Source organism: Chiloscyllium plagiosum, unplaced genomic scaffold, assembly GCF_037043375.1.
Source record: "Chiloscyllium plagiosum isolate Xiang-an unplaced genomic scaffold, Cpla_swu_hap1 HiC_scaffold_42, whole genome shotgun sequence".
Taxonomy (NCBI): domain Eukaryota; kingdom Metazoa; phylum Chordata; class Chondrichthyes; order Orectolobiformes; family Hemiscylliidae; genus Chiloscyllium; species Chiloscyllium plagiosum.
Window position 1 is genome coordinate 2,745,452 of NW_028270180.1, and position 21,654 is coordinate 2,767,105.

The 21,654-nt window shown below is 50.1% G+C and overlaps 1 protein-coding gene across 7 annotated transcripts in view; it reads right to left on the minus strand.

Moving 5' to 3' along the window:
• Positions 1-21,654, minus strand: part of LOC122542659 (leucine-rich repeat and immunoglobulin-like domain-containing nogo receptor-interacting protein 1) — a 645,371-nt gene that overhangs the window by 403,930 nt on the left and 219,787 nt on the right. The window lies entirely within an intron of this gene.

Here is a 21,654-nt window from a genome sequence, read left to right on the forward strand (position 1 = left end):
TTTTTCACACAGAGGATGGTACGTGTATGGAATGAGCTGCCAGAGGATGTGGTGGAGGCTGGTACAATTGCAACATTTAAGAGGCATTTTGATGGGTATATGAATAGGAAGGGTTTGGAGGGATATGGGCCGGGTGCTGGCAGGTGGGACTAGATTGGGTTGGGATATCAGGTCGGCATGGACGGGTTGGGCCGAAGGGTCTGTTTCCGTGCTGTACATCTCTTTGACTCTTATCACTCAATAAAGTAGATGGTGATTCAGTCTCTCAATTCTGCTCAATCGTACACCCAGAACGGTTCACCAAGCATCTCAGCTGGGCCTCTCAGACACTGCCGATTTCAATTCCCCTTCCCACTCCCTTTCCGACATAACCATCCTTGGTCTCCTCTATTGCCACAATAAACCAAACCATGAATTGGAGGAACAACACCTTGTCTTCCGCCTGAGCAGCCTACAGCCCAGAGGACTCAATTTAGAGATCTCCAATTTCAAATAACCTTCCTTCCCTTCTCAGCACCTCCCCCTCCTGTCCACAGCTCCCTGCCACCAACCGGATTCGTCCCTCCCATTGACCAACCAGGTTGTACCCTCCACCTGCCTTCACCTATCCCCACTTCACCGCTCTGCCGCCACCACCCCTTTTATCTGCAGCTCCCCCCACACCCACCCCTCGTCCTGAAGAAGAGTTATCCCCAAGATGTCACCTTTTCCACCTCCTGAGGCTGCCTGGTTTGCTGTGTTCTTCCATCCTCCTGTTTGTCTATTTACAACCATTCAGCCAGACCAGGCTACACCGGACCCGGAGCCCCACATAGACACCTCCGCTCCATCGCCTCTCCATCAGTGAGGAACTGATTCCACCAGCCTCACTGTCGGAAGGTCGCGCTGCTGCATGATGGCGTGAAGGCCGTAGGAACCTTCTTGAGGTCTTTCTGCCAGTGATAGCCCAGTCACCGAGAGACCCGTCAATATCGAGAAGGAGCCCGGAGAAAGTGAAGGATTAGCCTGAGATATTTCAGATCCTGGAGCTGAGTAAACCGTGGGGAAGGGGGTATGGGAGATTCGAACAGTCTAACCGTACCCCGAACCTTGCTGCGAAACCGTAGAGACAGTAAGCAATCGAGGGGACTTGAACAAGTAACCTCCCAAGAACTGAAGAACCCAACCAGACACGGGCAGTGGGGCTAAACACCAGGAGCAAATACATCAATAACAGGCACCTCATGCCAATTGGCTGGGCTGGTCTATATCAGTTGGTGAGGGTGGGATTATAACAGGGTGATAATGAGGTGGGGTGGTGTCAAGGTGAGAATTGGGGGTTATTTGGGTTGGGGGGGGTTATTCGGGTTGAGGGAGTTAATTGGTACTACTCCCTCACCCTTCTGTCACCCACCAGCGCTTGGTGAGAGTAGCTAGGCAGAATGGTGCTAGCCTGCATTTCTTCGGGGTCAGTCGCTGCCTCCTGCTGTCTAACTCTGGAGGACACTGCTTCGCTGGGCAAGGAGATGTGAAGATACTGTCTGCTCCCATTGTGACTCACGCTGTGAACATGCGTCTTCTTTGGTGACTGACGGACAGATCGAAAGTCGATGCCTGGACAGAGGCTGCCTGCTGAGTCCACAACAACAAAGAGAGAGACGAGACGACACGGATAATAGGATCACGTAGCTTCCACTAATCTATTAGAGATTATCCTGGTCAAAACCATATTGGCTGCAGCCATCCTGGTGGATAGACTCCTGTCTCTGTCTGTCTGTAAATATGTTCACTCAGTGAAGGATTGACAATTTAAAGAAATGAACCATTTTCCAGCTGGCAGTTAGTATCAGCCATTCACCCATCAGACAGTAGAATGAGAAGTCAGTTCCAGGACCACACTGTGTCAATCATCCTCCAGCCTCTGAAAGGACACAGTGCCCAGTACTGCAGTGTAACCTCTGTGCCCTGCTCCTCCAGCAACACATAACAATCAACGAGTGCACAATTATCACAGATTCTCAATTATTCTGAGATTATTCCCTCTGCTATTGGAAAGATGTTGTGAAACTTGAAAGGGTTCAGAAAAGATTTACAAGGATGTTGCCAGGGTTGGAGGATCTGAGCTACAGGGAGAGGTTGAACAGGTTGGGGCTGTTTTCCCTGGAGCGTCGGAGGCTGAGGGGTGACCTTATAGAGGTTTACAAAATTATGAGGGGCATGAATAGGGTAAACAGACAAGGTCTTTTCCCTGGGGTCGGGGAGTCCAGAACTAGAGGGCATAGGTTTAGGGTGAGAGGGGAAAGATATAAAAGAGATCTAAGGGGCAACTTTTTCACGCAGAGGGTGGTACGTGTATGGAATGAGCTGCCAGAGGAAGTGGTGGAGGCTGGTACAATTACAACATTTAAGAGGCATTTGGATGGGTATATGAATAGGAAGGGTTTGGAGGGATATGGGCAGGGTGCTGGCAGGTAGGACTAGATTGGGTTGGGATATCTGGTCAACATGGACAGGTTGGGCCGAAGGGTCTGTTTCCGTGCTGTACATCTCTATGACTCTATGCTCTTAGACAGTCCTACAAGAGGAAATAACCTTTCCACGTTGACTCTGTTAAATCCTGAAGGATCTTTCACTTTTCAATAAAGTTGCCCTGTATTTTTTGTTATTCCAACGAGTGCAGGTCCAACCTAGTCAAGCTCTCTTCATACGACAGTCTGTCCATACCTGCTGACCGAGCTTCCTCTCCCACCCCCAATGTCAGTGCAGCCTTCCTTAGCTAAGGATCCCAGCTGTGCCCTAACTAGTGCCATGTCAGGTAACCAATGGCGTGAGAAGCTGGAATCGGACTGTGTGAGGCAGGGGGTCATGTGATAGAATTAGAGCTGCCGAATGGGCTTACCAATCAAATCACAAACAGGGGGACCAAGGCTGACAGGATAAAAACTGATGAGGACATTGAAGCTAAAATTAGACAACAAATACCTACTGATACTGGAGCTGTCAACAAGCTAAAAAAAACACGATTAATCTCACAATTAAAAATTTTAATCTCAGTTAATCTTGGTCTTTATGGCATATTTAATTGATACAATTGCTGCATCTATCTTACTCACAGTTACATCATAATTACACTGGAATTATGTTGGAAAACTCAAAATTAACTGCCCCTGAGAGAAAGCATTTCCCTGGCATCGGGATTCTGAACCTGGATAAATACCAGCAGCTGGCTTTCCATCAATAAAACATCAGACAATTTTTAATAAATACATTCCCCCCTCACACAGCTCCTTTCCTTTTGAAACTCAGCTCCATAACGCTTTATTTCAGGATCTCTGTGTTTACAGAATCCCAGAATTATTATGGGGCAGAAGGAGGCAGTTTGGCCCATCGTCTCTGTACTAGCTCTCTGTTCGGCTTTTCGTGTCAAATCTGCCTTTTCCCCTGAACCCTGCATATTGTTCTGGTGATTGCCTTTTGCTGAATATTGGGCTGTGTTAAGCACACTTTTGTTTTAATTTACTTGACAGTTTGTTTTTGGCTTTTATTATTTGCTTTCTCCTCTTTTCGATGGATATTTCTTTGCCTTGTCACACACAACCCTTCCTGTTACACCCTCACGTGGAGAGGGCAAATGTGACTGCTCCCAGACTGACAGCAGCTCTATCTCTCACACAGTCCCTGCTCCCACCCGGGGTGTACTGGTGACCGCCTGGCCTTGCTGTACACATCATTATCTGTGTGTACATGTGCACTACTTTCTGTGTGTGTGTGTGTGTGCACACGTGTGTGTGTCTGTGTGTGTGTGTGTCTGTGTGTGCATGTGTGTGTGTGCATGTATGAGTTTGTGCATGTGTGCGTATGTTTGTGTGTGTGGGGTGGTGTGTGCGTGTGTGTGTGTGTGTGCATCTGTGTGTATGTTTATGTGTGTGTGCGTGTGTATGTTTCTTTGTGCGTGCTGTGTGTGTGTGGTCACATACACATGCTTGTGCAACACCTCACACATGTAGTCAGAAAGGCTTGCTGACTGGGACAAGTCCTGGCAATCAGCAGGCAAATTCTGGCTGTGATTACAAACTCCATATCTTAAGGTCTGCAAACCTATTACTTAAATATCAATAAGAAAAAAAAGAAGACTGACAAATTACAGCAAATTTTTGAAGGTGTCTTTTTGCAGAAAAGATTATATCCCACGTATGGTAGTAGTAGGAGAGTCTTAAAGGAGGGGAGAGAGACATATGCAAATTCAGAGAGGAAATTTGTTTCATCTGTATGAAGGTTATCTCCCCCAACCTTCCCTGACAGTTAAACAGAGTGATCCCTGCTGGAGGCTGGGATTAGATGAAATTGTTTCTCTAGCAGCTGCCGAGCAGTACTTCTGATGGACGGAAGGTTTTCTGGAGCAGTGGGTAGTGCCCCTGCCTCTGAGCCAGAATCTCCAGGTCTGAATCCTACTGTAAGACACATTGGCCAAGGACAGGAGTGTAGATAACGTGGAAAAAAATTCGACTCTCGACTGTCATTATCGATAGCTCCAGGCCACAACATGATGACAGTGTTTGCACAGAGACTCCAAATTCATGTGGGGGCCAGTTAGCTCAGTGGCTGGATAGCCCAATGTGGATCAGAACAGCATGGGGTTCAATCCCTGATTGGGTTGGCCTGGATTTTGGACTTGACCCCCGTAACCTCCAGCTGGAACTCATGGTGTTGTGGGCCAGACCTGCTCTCGCACAGGCACCTGGGAAGGAAAATGGAGGCAAAGCTGGTGGGCCCCTGGGCTTTGTTACAAGGTGTGCGTGTGTGTGTGTGTGTGTATTAGACTCTATGTGTATATATATATATATCCATGTGATACGCAGTAATTTCTTGCAGCCTCTGAAGTACAGAATTCCAAGGATTTAAAACCCTTTGAGTGAAGAACTCACTTCTCAGCTCAGGTGGTCAGGGTGAGGGTCAGGGTGAGGGTAATGGCTGACCCATTCTCCTGTATCTTTGGCCCCTAGTTTAGTACAGGGCTTTCAGCATCTGGTCAAACCCACTCAGATCTGCACACCCTCCAATGAGGCCACCTGTCAGCCTACTGATCATCAGAGAACACCGGCCTCATTCATTCACTAAGACTTTCCAGTTGGATTCAGAGTACACCAGAGTAAACAGCAATTTCGAGCAATTGTAATAACACCTCTCCTCTTATAGAACCTGAGGGACATGACACAAAGGAATGCTTTGAGCTCTCCCCATGTTAAGAGAGACCATGAAGATTTAAGAGGCACTGATCAGACTAGCCCCCCCAGCCCTGTCCCGATGCACTGGCTGCTAAACACTAGTCACCGTGCTCTCAGCCAAGCTGCAAGGCGGGATACACAGAGAGACAGATTTACAGTGGGGAGAGAGTAACACACACAGGCTGAGCCGGATACACAGGAAAACAGATTCAGTTAGGAGGCGTTAATTCAATTGGGCAGTTCTGTTGTAGCTCAGATGTTTTATCAGCAGAATTCAAGGAGTTTATTGCAGGGAAAGCTCATTAACTGCTGTTTTTTATAAACTCACTGGGACTGGAAGAGTCCCAGGTACCCACTTTATCATTTCAGGGGCATGTTAATGGAGATTCTTTTACATTATAACCACAAACGTTTGCATTTGGTTAAACCATTCGTTGTAAATATATGATCCAATAAATACACAGCGATAAACTTCTTGAGCCAAGTAAATGCTGTATCGATTACTTTTCAGATCAGAGCTCCCATAGAGTCTCTGTAACTCACTCTCATTTCTAACCCTGACTCACAATTAACACTGACTCTCACTGGGGTACAGTCCCACACACACTGACTCTCACTGAGGTACAGTCTCACACACACTGACTCTCACTGGGGAACAGTCCCACACACACACTGACTCTCACTGGGGTACAGTCCCACACACACACTGACTCTCACTGGGGTACAGTCCCACACACACTGACTCTCACTGGGGTACAGTCCCACACACACACTGACTCTCACTGGGGTACAGTCCCACACACACAATGACTCTCACTGGGGAACAGTCCCACACACACTGACTCTCACTGGGGTACAGTCCCACACACTGACTCTCACTGGGGTACAGTCCCACACACACACTGACTCTCACTGGGGTACAGTCCCACACACTGACTCTCACTGGGGTACAGTCCCACACACACACTGACTCTCACTGGGGTACAGTCCCACACACTGACTCTCACTGGGGTACAGTCCCACACACACACTGACTCTCACTGGGGTACAGTCCCACACACACACTGACTCTCACTGGGATACGGGGTCCCACACACACACTGACTCTCACTGGGGGACAGTCCCACACACACACTGACTCTCACTGGGATACGGGGTCCCACACACACACTGACTCTCACTGGGGGACAGTCCCACACACACACTGACCCTCACTGGGGGACAGTCCCACACACACTGACTCTCACTGGGGTACAGTCCCACACACACACTGACTCTCACTGGGATACGGGGTCCCACACACACACTGACTCTCACTGGGGGACAGTCCCACACACACACTGACCCTCACTGGGGGACAGTCCCACACACACACTGACTCTGACTGGGGGACAGTCCCACACACACACTGACTCTCACTGGGGGACAGTCCCACACACACACTGACTCTCACTGGGGGACAGTCCCACACACACACTGACTCTCACTGGGGTACAGTCCCCCACACACTGACTCTCACTGGGGTACAGTCCCACACACACACTGACTCTCACTGGGGTACAGTCCCCCACACACTGACTCTCACTGGGGTACAGTCCCACACACACACTGACTCTCACTGGGGTACAGTCCCCCACACACTGACTCTCACTGGGGTACAGTCCCACACACACACTGACTCGCACTGGGGTACAGTCCCCCACACACTGACTCTCACTGGGGTACAGTCTCACACACACTGACTCTCACTGGGGTACAGTCCCCCACACACTGACTCTCACTGGGGTACAGTCCCACACACACTGACTCTCACTGGGGTACAGTCTCACACACACTGACTCTCACTGGGGTACAGTCTCACACACACTGACTCTCACTGGGGGACAGTCCCACACACACTGACTCTCACTGGGGTACAGTCTCACACACACTGACTCTCACTGGGGGACAGTCCCACACACACTGACTCTCACTGGGGTACAGTCTCACACACACTGACTCTCACTGGGGGACAGTCCCACACACACACTGACTCACTGGGGTACAGTCCCACACACACACTGACTCTCACTGGGGTACAGTCCCACACACACACTGACTCTCCCTGGGGGACAGTCCCACACACACACTGACTCTCACTGGGGGACAGTCCCACACACACACTGACTCTCACTGGGGTACAGTCTCACACACACTGACTCTCACTGGGGGACAGTCCCACACACACACTGACTCTCACTGGGGTACAGTCCCACACACACACTGACTCTCACTGGGGGACAGTCCCACACACACACTGACTCTCACTGGGGGACAGTCCCACACACACACTGACTCTCACTGGGGGACAGTCCCACACACACACTGACCCTCACTGGGGGACAGTCCCACACACACACTGACTCTCACTGGGGTACAGTCTCACACACACTGACTCTCACTGGGGGACAGTCCCACACACACACTGACCCTCACTGGGGGACAGTCCCACACACACACTGACTCTCACTGGGGTACAGTCTCACACACACTGACTCTCACTGGGGTACAGTCCCACACACACACTGACTCTCACTGGGGTACAGTCCCACACACACACTGACTCTCACTGGGGTACAGTCCCACACACACACTGACTCTCACTGGGGTACAGTCCCACACACACACTGACCCTCACTGGGGTACAGTCCCACACACACTGACTCTCACTGGGGTACAGTCCCAAATGTGCACAAATATGGGAAAAAGCCGGGGTGGAGGCTGAAGTGGATATTGCAGAGACACACACAAACACGTTGGGTTGAATAGAATCCTGCACACTGCAATCAGACTGCAACTTAGTGAAACCCCATCCCTGCTGCTCCCCAGCCTCCTCATCCCCTTCCCCCAGCCTCCTGAAGCCCCTCACCCTCACTCTCCTGAACCCATTTCCCCCCCCCAGCCTCCTGATCCTCTTTCCCCCCTCTCTCTCCTGAACCCCTTTCCCCCCCAGCCTCCTGAACCCCTTTCCCCCCTCTCTCTCCTGATCCCCTTTCCCCCCTCTCTCTCCTGAACCCCTTTCCCCCCTCTCTCTCCTGATCCCCTTTCCCCCCCAGCCTCCTGAACCCCCTTTCCCTCCCAGCCTCCTGAACCCCTTTTCCCCCTCTCTCTCCTGAACCCCTTTCCCCCTCGCTCTCCTGATCCCCTTTCCCCCCTCTCTCTCCTGATCCCCTTTCCCCCCTCTCTCTCCTGATCCCCTATCCCCCCCCAGCCTCCTGATCCCCTTCCCCCCCCAGCCTCCTGAACCCCTTTACCCCCCAGCCTCCTTTCCCCCCCAGCCTCCTTTCCACCCCCAGCCTCCTGACACCCATTCCTAGCCTCCTGAACCTCTTTCCCCCTCACTCTCCTGAACCCCTTTCCCCCCAGCCTCCTGAATACCCCCCAAGATCCTGCCTTCTGCCCCAGTTGCGCAGCCCCTGCTCGGGTGAAGGGTCCTGTATTGGAGCCTATCCCCCGGAGCAGAGCTGCTGGAGGTCCCTCTGTCTGGTGGGATGGTACATCGAGGTGCAGACCACCTGCCTGTGGGGAATGGAAACACCTCTGGGGCTTATATTCTCAGCTGGGCTCTATCCTGGACAATGTTAAATCATTAACCATGGAGACGCCCAAGAATCCCGGGCATGGCACTGTTTTATTTTTGTTGGATCTTGTTGTGCACAAAATGAAAGTTGGAGTTTCCTGTGCTACAACAGTGACTCCACATTCAGAATTGTGAAATGCTGTGGGACTTCCCAAGGTTCTGAAAGGTGCTATACAAATGCAGTTCTCTGATTCCCTCACCATGGGCTATTGTCTTATCCTGACAGGACAGCTCAATGCTCAGCCTCAGGCTGGTGTTGTGGTCAGAAATGGTGTGAGGTTGACTTTAATGGCAGGGTCTGACACTGAGGGCGAAGGTGTGTTCTTACACGAGACCTCCCGGTCCAGCACACATTCCCACCTGGGTTTCTCATTCTCATAGGCCCCTCTCGCAGCCTGGGGGAATTACACAGGACAGCTCTGTACTGGCCAAGCCAAACTGGGCCAAACTGGGTCTAGCCTGGTCAAACCAGGCCAAACTGGGCCAAACAGGGCTAAGCCGGGCCAAACCTGGTGTGATTCACAGCAGCTTCCATGTGATCAATGACTCCATCATCTCTGACACTCTGTAAACACAGTTAAAAATCACAAAATACCAGGTTATAGTCCAACAGCTTTATTTGGAAGCTCGAGCTTTCAGAGTGCTGCTCCTTCATCAGGAGGTTGTGGAGAATAAGGTCGTAAGATGCAGAGTTTATAGCAGAGGTTTGCAGTGTAAACACAGAGCATCAATGCAGTTCCTGGCCTCCTGAACTAGTCCAGATGAAGGCCCAGTGCAATCCCATCCTGTTTATAAGCTCAGTGTCAGATCCTTCCTGTTATTAAGTTTCAACAGTCAAAAGTAAATATTAGGGGCGAATCCTCCTCCACTAAAGGGAATCCAATCAGAAAACCCCCTGCAGCCAAGACCACCTTCACTAATTCAGAACCTCCACTAATTCAGAACCTTCACCAATTCAGAACCTTCACTAATTCAGAACCTCCACTAATTCAGAACCTTCACTAATTCAGAACCTCCACTAATTCAGAACCTTCACTAATTCAGAACCTTCACTAATTCAGAACCTCCACTAATTCAGAACCTTCACCAATTCAGAACCTTCACTAATTCAGAACCTTCACTAATTCAGAACCTCCACTAATTCAGAACCTCCACTAATTCAGAACCTCCACTAATTCAGAACCTCCACTAATTCAGAACCTTCACTAATTCAGAACCTTCACTAATTCAGAAGGTTCCAAAAGCAACGTTAGTACTGAAACAAAACCAGGAAGTGCTGCAGGAACTCAGCAGGTTTGCCAGCAGCTGTGGAGAGAGAGACAGAGCAAAAAAGTGGGAGAGACTGATCGAAACATAGAGTGAGAGAGAGAGAGCATGAGTGAGAGAGCTACACAGAGATGACATCCTGAATCCAGTCAGCCAGCCCAGACACTGGACTCAAAAGGTTATCTCCCTCTGTCTCCCCATCGATACTGCCACACCTACTGAGTTCCTCCAGCATGCTCTTTGACCTTTGTTCAAGATCCCCAAGCTGGACAAGTCATTGTGATTGCTCCAGTTAGTGAGAGTTTGCAGCAACTAGTCAACGCACAGTGTTAGGGAGCTGGCTGATGGACTGTATACCCCAGGGTTTAAGGGAGATAGCTGATGGACTGTATACCCCAGGGTTCTAAGGGAGATAGCTGATGGACTGTATACCCAAGAGTTCTAAGGGAGATAGCTGATGGACTGTATACCCCAGGGTTCTAAGGGAGATAGCTGATGGACTGTATACCCCAGGGCTCTAGGGGAGATAGCTGATGGACTGTATACCCCAGGGTTTAAGGGAGATAGCTGATGGACTGTATATCCCAGGGTTCTAAGGGAGATAGCTGATGGACTGTATACCCCAGGGTTCTAAGGGAGATAGCTGATGGACTGTATACCCCAGGGTTTAAGGGAGATAGCTGATGGACTGTATACCCCAGGGCTCTAGGGGAGATAGCTGATGGACTGTATACCCCAGGGATCTAAGGGAGATAGCTGATGGACTGTACACTCCAGGGATCTAAGGGAGATAGCTGATGAACTGTACACCACAGGGTTCTAAGGGTGATAGCTTTTGGACTCTATACCCCAGGGTTCTAAGGGAGATAGCTGATGGACTGTACACCCCAGGGTTCTAAAGGAGATAGCTGATGGACGGTATACCCCAGGGTTCTAAGGGAGATAGCTGATGGACTGTATAACACAGGGTTCTAATGGAGATAGCTGATGGACTGTATACCCCAGTGTCCTAAGGGAGACAGCTGATGGACTGTATACCCCAGGGTTCTAAGGCGATAGCTGATGGAATGTACACCAAGGGTTCTAAGGGTGATAGCTGATGGACTCTATACCCCAGGGTTCTAAGGGAGATAGCTGATGGACTGTATACCCCAGGGATCTAAGGGAGATGTGTGATGGACTGAATACCCCAGGGTTCTAAGGGAGATAGCTGATGGACTGTATACCCCAGGGATCTAAGGGAGATAGCTGATAGACTGTATACCCCAGGATTCTAAGGGAGATAGCTGATGGACTGTATATCCCAGGGTTCTAAGGGAGATAGCTGATGGACTGTATACCCCGGGGTTCTAAGGCGATAGCTGATGGACCGTACACCAAGGGTTCTAAGGGTGATAGCTGATGGACTCTATACCCCAGGGTTCCAAGGGAGATAGCTGATGGACTCTATACCGCAGGGTTCTAAGGGTGATAGCTGATGGACTCTATACCCCAGGGTTCCAAGGGAGATAGCTGATGGACTCTATACCGCAGGGTTCTAAGGGAGATAGCTGATGGACTGTATACCCCAGGGATCTAAGGGAGATGTGTGATGGACTGTATACCCCAGGGTTCTAAGGGAGATAGCTGATAGACTGTATACCCCAGGGTTCTAAGAGAGATAGCTGATGGACTGTATACCCCAGGGATCTAAGGGAGATAGCTGATAGACTGTATACCCCAGGGTTCTAAGGGAGATAGCTGATGGACTGTATATCCCAGGGTTCTAAGGGAGATAGCTGATAGACTGTATACCCCAGGGTTCTAAGGGAGATAGCTGATGGACTGTATATCCCAGGGTTCTAAGGGAGATAGCTGATGGACTGTATACCCCAGGTTTCTAAGGCGATAGCTGATGGACCGTACACCAAGGGTTCTAAGGGTGATAGCTGATGGACTGTATACCCCAGGGTTCGAAGGGAGATAGCTGATGGACTGTATACCCCAGGGTTTGAAGGGAGATAGCTGATGGACTCTATAACCCAGGGTTCTAAGGGAGATAGCTGATGGACTCTATACCCCATGGTTCTAAGGGAGATAGCTGATGGACTGTATACCCCAGGGTTCTAAGTGAGATAGCTGATGGACTGTATACCCCAGGGTTCTAAGGGGGATAGCTGATGGACTCTATACCCCAGGGTTCAAAAGGAGATAGCTGATGGACTGTATACCCCAGGTTCTAAGGGAGATAGCTGATGAACTGTACACCCCAGGGTTCTAAGGGAGATAGCCGATGGACTGTACACCCCAGAGTTGTAAGGGAGATAGCTGATGGACTGTACACCCCAGGGTTCTAAGGGAGATAGCCGATAGACTGTACACCCCAGGGTTGTAAGGGAGATAGCTGATGGACTGTACACCCCAGGGTTCTAAGGGCGATAGCCAATGGACTGTACACCCCAGGGTTGTAAGGGAGATAGCTGATGGACTGTACACCCCAGGGTTCTAAGGGGGATAGCTGATGGACTCTATACCCCAGGGTTCAAAAGGAGATAGCTGATGGACTGTATACCCCAGGGAACTAAGGGAGATAGCTGAAGGACTGTACACCCCAGGGTTCTAAGGGAGATAGCCAATGGACTGTACACCCCAGGGTTGTAAGGGAGATAGCTGATGGACTGTACACCCCAGGATTCTAAGGGAGATAGCTGGTGGACTGTACACCCCAGGGTTGTAAGGGAGATAGCTGATGGACTGTACACCCCAGGGATCTAAGGGAGATGTGTGATGGACTGTATACCCCAGGGTTCTAAGGGAGATAGCTGATGGACCGTATACCCCAGGGATCTAATGGAGATAGCTGATAGACTGTATACCCCAGGATTCTAAGGGAGATAGCTGATGGACTGTATATCCCAGGGTTCTAAGGGAGATAGCTGATGGACTGTATACCCCGGGGTTCTAAGGCGATAGCTGATGGACCGTACACCAAGGGTTCTAAGGGTGATAGCTGATGGACTCTATACCCCAGGGTTCCAAGGGAGATAGCCAATGGACTCTATACCGCAGGGTTCTAAGGGAGATAGCTGATGGACTGTATACCCCAGGGATCTAAGGGAGATGTGTGATGGACTGTATACCCCAGGGTTCTAAGGGAGATAGCTGATAGACTGTATACCCCAGGGTTCTAAGAGAGATAGCTGATGGACTGTATATCCCAGGGTTCTAAGGGAGATAGCTGATAGACTGTATACCCCAGGGCTCTAAGGGAGATAGCTGATGGACTGTATACCCCAGGGATCTAAGGGAGATAGCTGATAGACTGTATACCCCAGGGTTCTAAGGGAGATAGCTGATGGACTGTATATCCCAGGGTTCTAAGGGAGATAGCTGATAGACTGTATACCCCAGGGTTCTAAGGGAGATAGCTGATGGACTGTATATCCCAGGGTTCTAAGGGAGATAGCTGATGGACTGTATACCCCAGGTTTCTAAGGCGATAGCTGATGGACCGTACACCAAGGGTTCTAAGGGTGGTAGCTGATGGACTCTATACCCCAGGGTTCCAAGGGAGATAGCTGATGGACTGTATACCCCAGGGTTTGAAGGGAGATAGCTGATGGACTGTATACCCCAGGGATCTAAGGGAGATAGCTGATGGACTCTATAACCCAGGGTTCTAAGGGAGATAGCTGATGGACTCTATACCCCATGGTTCTAAGGGAGATAGCTGATGGACTGTACACTCCAGGGTTCTAAGTGAGATAGATGATGGACTGTATACCCCAGGGTTCTAAGGGGGATAGCTGATGGACTCTATACCCCAGGGTTCAAAAGGAGATAGCTGATGGACTGTATACCCCAGGTTCTAAGGGAGATAGCTGATGAACTGTACACCCCAGGGTTCTAAGGGAGATAGCCGATGGACTGTACACCCCAGGGTTGTAAGGGAGATAGCTGATGGACTGTACACCCCAGGGTTCTAAGGGAGATAGCCGATAGACTGTACACCCCAGGGTTGTAAGGGAGATAGCTGATGGACTGTACACCCCAGGGTTCTAAGGGCGATAGCCAATGGACTGTACACCCCAGGGTTGTAAGGGAGATAGCTGATGGACTGTACACCCCAGGGTTCTAAGGGGGATAGCTGATGGACTCTATACCCCAGGGTTCAAAAGGAGATAGCTGATGGACTGTATACCCCAGGGAACTAAGGGAGATAGCTGAAGGACTGTACACCCCAGGGTTCTAAGGGAGATAGCCAATGGACTGTACACCCCAGGGTTGTAAGGGAGATAGCTGATGGACTGTACACCCCAGGATTCTAAGGGAGATAGCTGGTGGACTGTACACCCCAGGGTTGTAAGGGAGATAGCTGATGGACTGTACACCCCAGGGTTCTAAGGGAGATAGCTGATGGACTGTACACCCTAGGGTTCTAAGGGAGATGGCTGGTGGACTGTATACCCCAGGGTTCTAAGGGAGATAACCGATGGACTGTCCAACCCAGGGTTCTAAGGGAGATAGCTGACGGACTGTACACCCCAGGGTTCTAAGGGAGATAGCTGATGGACTGTATACCCCAGGGTTCTAGGGGAGATAGCTGACGGTCTGTATTCCCCAGAGATCTAAGGAAGATAGCTGATGGACTGTATCCCCCAGGGTTCGAAGGGAGATAGCTGATGGACTCTATACCCAAGGGTTATAAGGGAGATAGCAGATGGACTGTATACCCCAGCGTTCTAAGGGAGATAGCTGATGGACTGTATACCCCAGTGTCCTAAGGGAGATAGCTGATCGACTGTATACCCCAGTGTCCTAAGGGAGATAGCTGATGGACTGTATACCCCAGTGTCCTAAGGGAGATGGCTGATGGACTGTACACCCCAGGGTTCTAAGGGAGATAGCTGATGGACTCTATAACCCAGGATTCTAAGGGAGATAGCTGATGGAATGTACACCGCAGGGTTTAAGGGAGATAGCTGATGGACTGTACACTCCAGGGTTCTAAGGGTGATAGATGATGGACTGTACACCCCAGGGTTTAAGGGAGATAGCTGATGGACTGTATATCCCAGGGTTCTAAGGGAGATAGCTGATGGACTGTATACCCCAGGGTTTAAGGAAGATAGCTGATGGACTGTCCAACCCAGGGTTCTAAGGGAGATAGCTGACGGGCTGTACACCCCAGGGTTCTAAGGGAGATAGCTGATGGAATGTATACCCCAGGGTTCTAAGAGAGATAGCTGATGGACTGTACACCCCAGGGTTCTAAGCTGATAGCTGATGGACTGTATACCCCAGGGTTCGAAGGGAGATAGCTGATGGACTGTATACCCCAGGGATCTAAGGGAGATAGCTGATGGACTGTATACCCCAGGGTTGTAAGGGAGATAGCTGATGGACTGTACACCCCAGGGTTCTAAGGGAGATAGCTGATGGACTGTACACCCTAGGGTTCTAAGGGAGATAGCTGGTGGACTGTATACCCCAGGGTTCTAAGGGAGATAACCGATGGACTGTCCAACCCAGGGTTCTAAGGGAGATAGCTGACGATCTGTATTCCCCAGAGATCTAAGGGAGATAGCTGATGGACTGTATCCCCCAGGGTTCTAAGGGAGATAGCTGATGGACTCTATACCCAAGGGTTATAAGGGAGATAGCAGATGGACTGTATACCCCAGCGTTCTAAGGGAGATAGCTGATGGACTGTATACCCCAGTGTCCTAAGGGAGATAGCTGATGGACTGTATACCCCAGTGTCCTAAGGGAGATAGCTGATGGACTGTATACCCCAGTGTCCTAAGGGAGATAGCTGATGGACTGTATACCCCAGTGTCCTAAGGGAGATAGCTGATGGAATGTACACCGCAGGGTTTAAGGGAGATAGCTCATAGACTGTATACCCCTGGGCTCTAAAGGAGATAGCTGATGGACTGTATACCCCAGGGTTCTAAGGCGATTGCTGATGGACTGTATACCCCGGGGTTCTAAGGCGATAGCTGATGGACTGTACACCAAGTGTTCTAAGGGTGATAGCTGATGGACACTATACCTCAGGGTTCTAAGGGAGATAGCTGATGGACTGTATACCCCAGGGATCTAAGGGAGATAGCTGATGGACTGTACACTCCAGGGTTCTAAGGGTGATAGCTGATGGACTGTACACCCCAGGGTTTAAGGGAGATAGCTGATGGACTGTATATCCCAGGGTTCTAAGGGAGATAGCTGATGGACTGTATACCCCAGGGTTTAAGGAAGATAGCTGATGGACTGTCCAACCCAGGGTTTTAAGGGAGATAGCTGACGGGCTGTACACCCCAGGGTTCTAAGGGAGATAGCTGATGGAATGTATACCCCAGGGTTCTAAGGGAGATAGCTGATGGACTGTACACCCCAGGATTCGAGGCCGATAGCTGATGGACTGTATACCCCAGGGTTCGAAGGGAGATAGCTGATGGACTGTATACCCCAGGGATCTAAGGGAGATAGCTGATAGATTGTATACCCCAGGGTTGTAAGGGAGATAGCTGATGGACTGTACACCCCAGGGTTCTAAGGGAGATAGCTGATGGACTGTACACCCTAGGGTTCTAAGGGAGATAGCTGGTGGACTGTATACCCCAGGGTTCTAAGGGAGATAACCGATGGACTGTCCAACCCAGGGTTCTAAGGGAGATAGCTGATGGACTGTATACCCCAGTGTCCTAAGGGAGATAGCTGATGGACTGTATATCCCAGTGTCCTAAGGGAGATAGCTGATGGACTGTACACCCCAGGGTTCTAAGGGAGATAGCTGATGGACTCTATAACCCAGGATTCTAAGGGAGATAGCTGATGGAATGTACACCGCAGGGTTTAAGGGAGATAGCTGATGGACTGTATACCCCAGGGTTTAAGGGTGACAGCTGATGGACTGTACACCCCAGGGTTTAAGGAAGATAGCTAATGGACTGTACAACCCAGGGTTCTAAGGGAGATAGCTGATGGACTGTATACCCCAGGGTTTAAGGAAGATAGCTGATGGACTGTATACCCCAGGGATCTAAGGGAGATAGCTGATGGACTGTATACCCCTGGGTTCTAAGGGAGATAGCTGATGGACTGTATACCCCAGGGTTCTAATGGAGATAGCTGATGGACTGTATACCCCAGTGTCCTAAGGGAGATAGCTGATGGACTGTATACCCCAGGGATCTAAGGGAGATAGCTGATGGACTGTATACCCCAGGGTTCTAAGGGAGATAGCTGATGGACTGTACACCCCAGGGTTCTAAGGGAGATAGCTGATGGACTGTATACCCCAGGGTTCTAATGGAGATAGCTGATGGACTGTATACCCCAGTGTCCTAAGGGAGATAGCTGGTGGACTGTATACCCCAGGGATCTAAGGGAGATAGCTGATGGACTGTATACCCCAGGGTTCTAAAGGAGATAGCTGATGGACTGTATACCCCACGGTTCTAAGGCGATAGCTGATGGACTGTATACCCCGGGGTTCTAAGGCGATAGCTGATGGACTGTACACCAAGTGTTCTAAGGGTGATAGCTGATGGATACTATACCTCAGGGTTCTAAGGGAGATAGCTGATGGACTGTATACCCCAGGGATCTAAGGGAGATAGCTGATGGACTGTACACTCCAGGGTTCTAAGGGTGATAGCTGATGGACTGTACACCCCAGGGTTTAAGGGAGATAGCTGATGGACTGTATATCCCAGGGTTCTAAGGGAGATAGCTGATGGACTGTATACCCCAGTGTCCTAAGGGAGATAGCTGATGGACTGTATACCCCAGTGTCCTAAGGGAGATAGCTGATGGACTGTATACCCCAGGGATCTAAGGGAGATAGCTGATGGACTGTATACCCCAGGGTTCTAAGGGAGATAGCTCATAGACTGTATACCCCTGGGTTCTAAGGGAGATAGCTGATGGACTGTATATCCCAGGGTTCTAAAGGAGATAGCTGATGGACTGTATACCCCAGGGTTCTAAGGCGATAGCTGATGGACTGTATACCCCGGGGTTCTAAGGCGATAGCTGATGGACTGTACACCAAGTGTTCTAAGGGTGATAGCTGATGGACACTATACCTCAGGGTTCTAAGGGAGATAGCTGATGGACTGTATACCCCAGGGATCTAAGGGAGATAGCTGATGGACTGTACACTCCAGGGTTCTAAGGGTGATAGCTGATGGACTGTACACCCCAGGGTTTAAGGGAGATAGCTGATGGACTGTATATCCCAGGGTTCTAAGGGAGATAGCTGATGGACTGTATACCCCAGGGTTTAAGGAAGATAGCTGATGGACTGTCCAACCCAGGGTTCTAAGGGAGATAGCTGACGGGCTGTACACCCCAGGGTTCTAAGGGAGATAGCTGATGGAATGTATACCCCAGGGTTCTAAGGGAGATAGCTGATGGACTGTACACCCCAGGGTTCTAAGCCGATAGCTGATGGACTGTATACCCCAGGGTTCGAAGGGAGATAGCTGATGGACTGTATACCCCAGGGATCTAAGGGAGATAGCTGATGGATTGTATACCCCAGGGTTGTAAGGGAGATAGCTGATGGACTGTAAACCTCAGGGTTCTAAGGGTGATAGCTGATGGACTGTACACCCTAGGGTTCTAAGGGAGATAGCTGGTGGACTGTATACCCCAGGGTTCTAAGGGAGATAACCGATGGACTGTCCAACCCAGGGTTCTAAGGGAGATAGCTGACGGACTGTACACCCCAGGGTTCTAAGGGAGATAGCTGATGGACTGTATACCCCAGGGTTCTAGGGGAGATAGCTGACGGTCTGTATTCCCCAGAGATCTAAGGGAGATAGCTGATGGACTTTATCCCCCAGGGTTCTAAGGGAGATAGCTGATGGACTCTATACCCAAGGGTTATAAGGGAGATAGCAGATGGACTGTATACCCCAGCGTTCTAAGGGAGATAGCTGATGGACTGTATACCCCAGTGTCCTAAGGGAGATAGCTGATGGACTGTATACCCCAGTGTCCTAAGGGAGATAGCTGATGGACTGTATACCCCAGTGTCCTAAGGGAGATAGCTGATGGACTGTATACCCCAGTGTCCTAAGGGAGATAGCTGATGGACTGTACACCCCAGGGTTCTAAGGGAGATAGCTGATGGACTCTATAACCCAGGATTCTAAGGGAGATAGCTGATGGAATGTACACCGCAGGGTTTAAGGGAGATAGCTGATGGACTGTATACCCCAGGGTTTAAGGGTGACAGCTGATGGATTGTACACCCCAGGGTTTAAGGAAGATAGCTAATGGACTGTACAACCCAGGGTTCTAAGGGAGATAGCTGATGGACTGTATACCCCAGGGTTTAAGGAAGATAGCTGATGGACTGTATACCCCAGAGTTCTAAGGGAGATAGCTCATAGACTGTATACCCCTGGGTTCTAAGGGAGATAGCTGATGGACTGTATACCCCAGGGTTCTAATGGAGATAGCTGATGGACTGTATACCCCAGTGTCCTAAGGGAGATAGCTGATGGACTGTATACCCCAGGGATCTAAGGGAGATAGCTGATGGACTGTATACCTCAGGGTTCTAAGGGAGATAGCTCATAGACTGTATACCCCTCGGTTCTAAGGGAGATAGCTGATGGACTGTATACCCCAGTGTCCTAAGGGAGATAGCTGATGGACTGTATACCCCAGTGTCCTAAGGGAGATAGCTGATGGACTGTATACCCCAGTGTCCTAAGGGAGATAGCTGATGGACTGTATACCCCAGTGTCCTAAGGGAGATAGCTGATGGACTGTACACCCCAGGGTTCTAAGGGAGATAGCTGATGGACTCTATAACCCAGGATTCTAAGGGAGATAGCTGATGGAATGTACACCGCAGGGTTTAAGGGAGATAGCTGATGGACTGTATACCCCAGGGTTTAAGGGTGACAGCTGATGGATTGTACACCCCAGGGTTTAAGGAAGATAGCTAATGGACTGTACAACCCAGGGTTCTAAGGGAGATAGCTGATGGACTGTATACCCCAGGGTTTAAGGAAGATAGCTGATGGACTGTATACCCCAGAGTTCTAAGGGAGATAGCTCATAGACTGTATACCCCTGGGTTCTAAGGGAGATAGCTGATGGACTGTATACCCCAGGGATCTAAGGGAGATAGCTGATGGACTGTATACCCCAGGGTTCTAATGGAGATAGCTGATGGACTGTATACCCCAGTGTCCTAAGGGAGATAGCTGATGGACTGTATACCCCAGGGATCTAAGGGAGATAGCTGATGGACTGTATACCCCAGGGTTCTAAGGGAGATAGCTCATAGACAGTATACCCCTCGGTTCTAAGGGAGATAGCTGATGGACTGTATATCCCAGGGTTCTAAGGGAGATAGCTGATGGACTGTATACCCCAGGGTTCTAAGGCGATAGCTGATGGACTGTATACCCCGGGGTTCTAAGGCGATAGCTGATGGACTGTACACCAAGTGTTCTAAGGGTGATAGCTGATGGACACTATACCTCAGGGTTCTAAGGGAGATAGCTGATGGACTGTATACCCCAGGGATCTAAGGGAGATAGCTGATGGACTGTACACTCCAGGGTTCTAAGGGTGATAGCTGATGGACTGTACACCCCAGGGTTTAAGGGAGATAGCTGATGGACTGTATATCCCAGGGTTCTAAGGGAGATAGCTGATGGACTGTATACCCCAGGGTTTAAGGAAGATAGCTGATGGACTGTCCAACCCAGGGTTCTAAGGGAGATAGCTGACGGGCTGTACACCCCAGGGTTCTAAGGGAGATAGCTGATGGAATGTATACCCCAGGGTTCTAAGGGAGATAGCTGATGGACTGTACACCCCAGGGTTCTAAGCCGATAGCTGATGGACTGTATACCCCAGGGTTCGAAGGGAGATAGCTGATGGACTGTATACCCCAGGGTTTGAAGGGAGATAGCTGATGGACTGTATTCCCCAGGGTTCTAAGGGAGATAGCTGATGGACTGTACACCCCAGGGTTCTAAGGGTGATAGCTGATGGACTCTATACCCCATGGTTCTAAGGGAGATAGCTGATGGACTGTACACCCCAGGGTTGTAAGTGAGATAGCTGATGGACTGTATACCCTAGGGTTCTAAGGGGGATAGCTTATGGACTCTATACCCCAGGGTTCAAAAGGAGATAGCTGATGGACTGTATACCCCAGGTTCTAAGGGAGATAGCTGATGAACTGTACACCCCAGGGTTCTAAGGGAGATAGCCGATGGACTATACACCCCAGGGTTCTAAGGGAGATAGCTGATTGACTGTACACCCCAGGGTTCTAAGGGAGATAGCTGATGGACTGTATACCCCAGGGTTCTAAGGGTGATAGCTGATGGACTCTATACCCCAGGGTTCTAAGGGAGATAGCTGATGGACTGTACACCCCAGGGTTCTAATGGAGATAGCTGATGGACTGTATACCCCAGGGTTCTAATGGAGATAGCTGATGGACTGTATACCCCAGTGTCCTAAGGGAGATAGCTGATGGACTGTACACCCCAGGGATCTAAGGGAGATAGCTGATGGACTGTATACCCCAGGGTCCTAAGG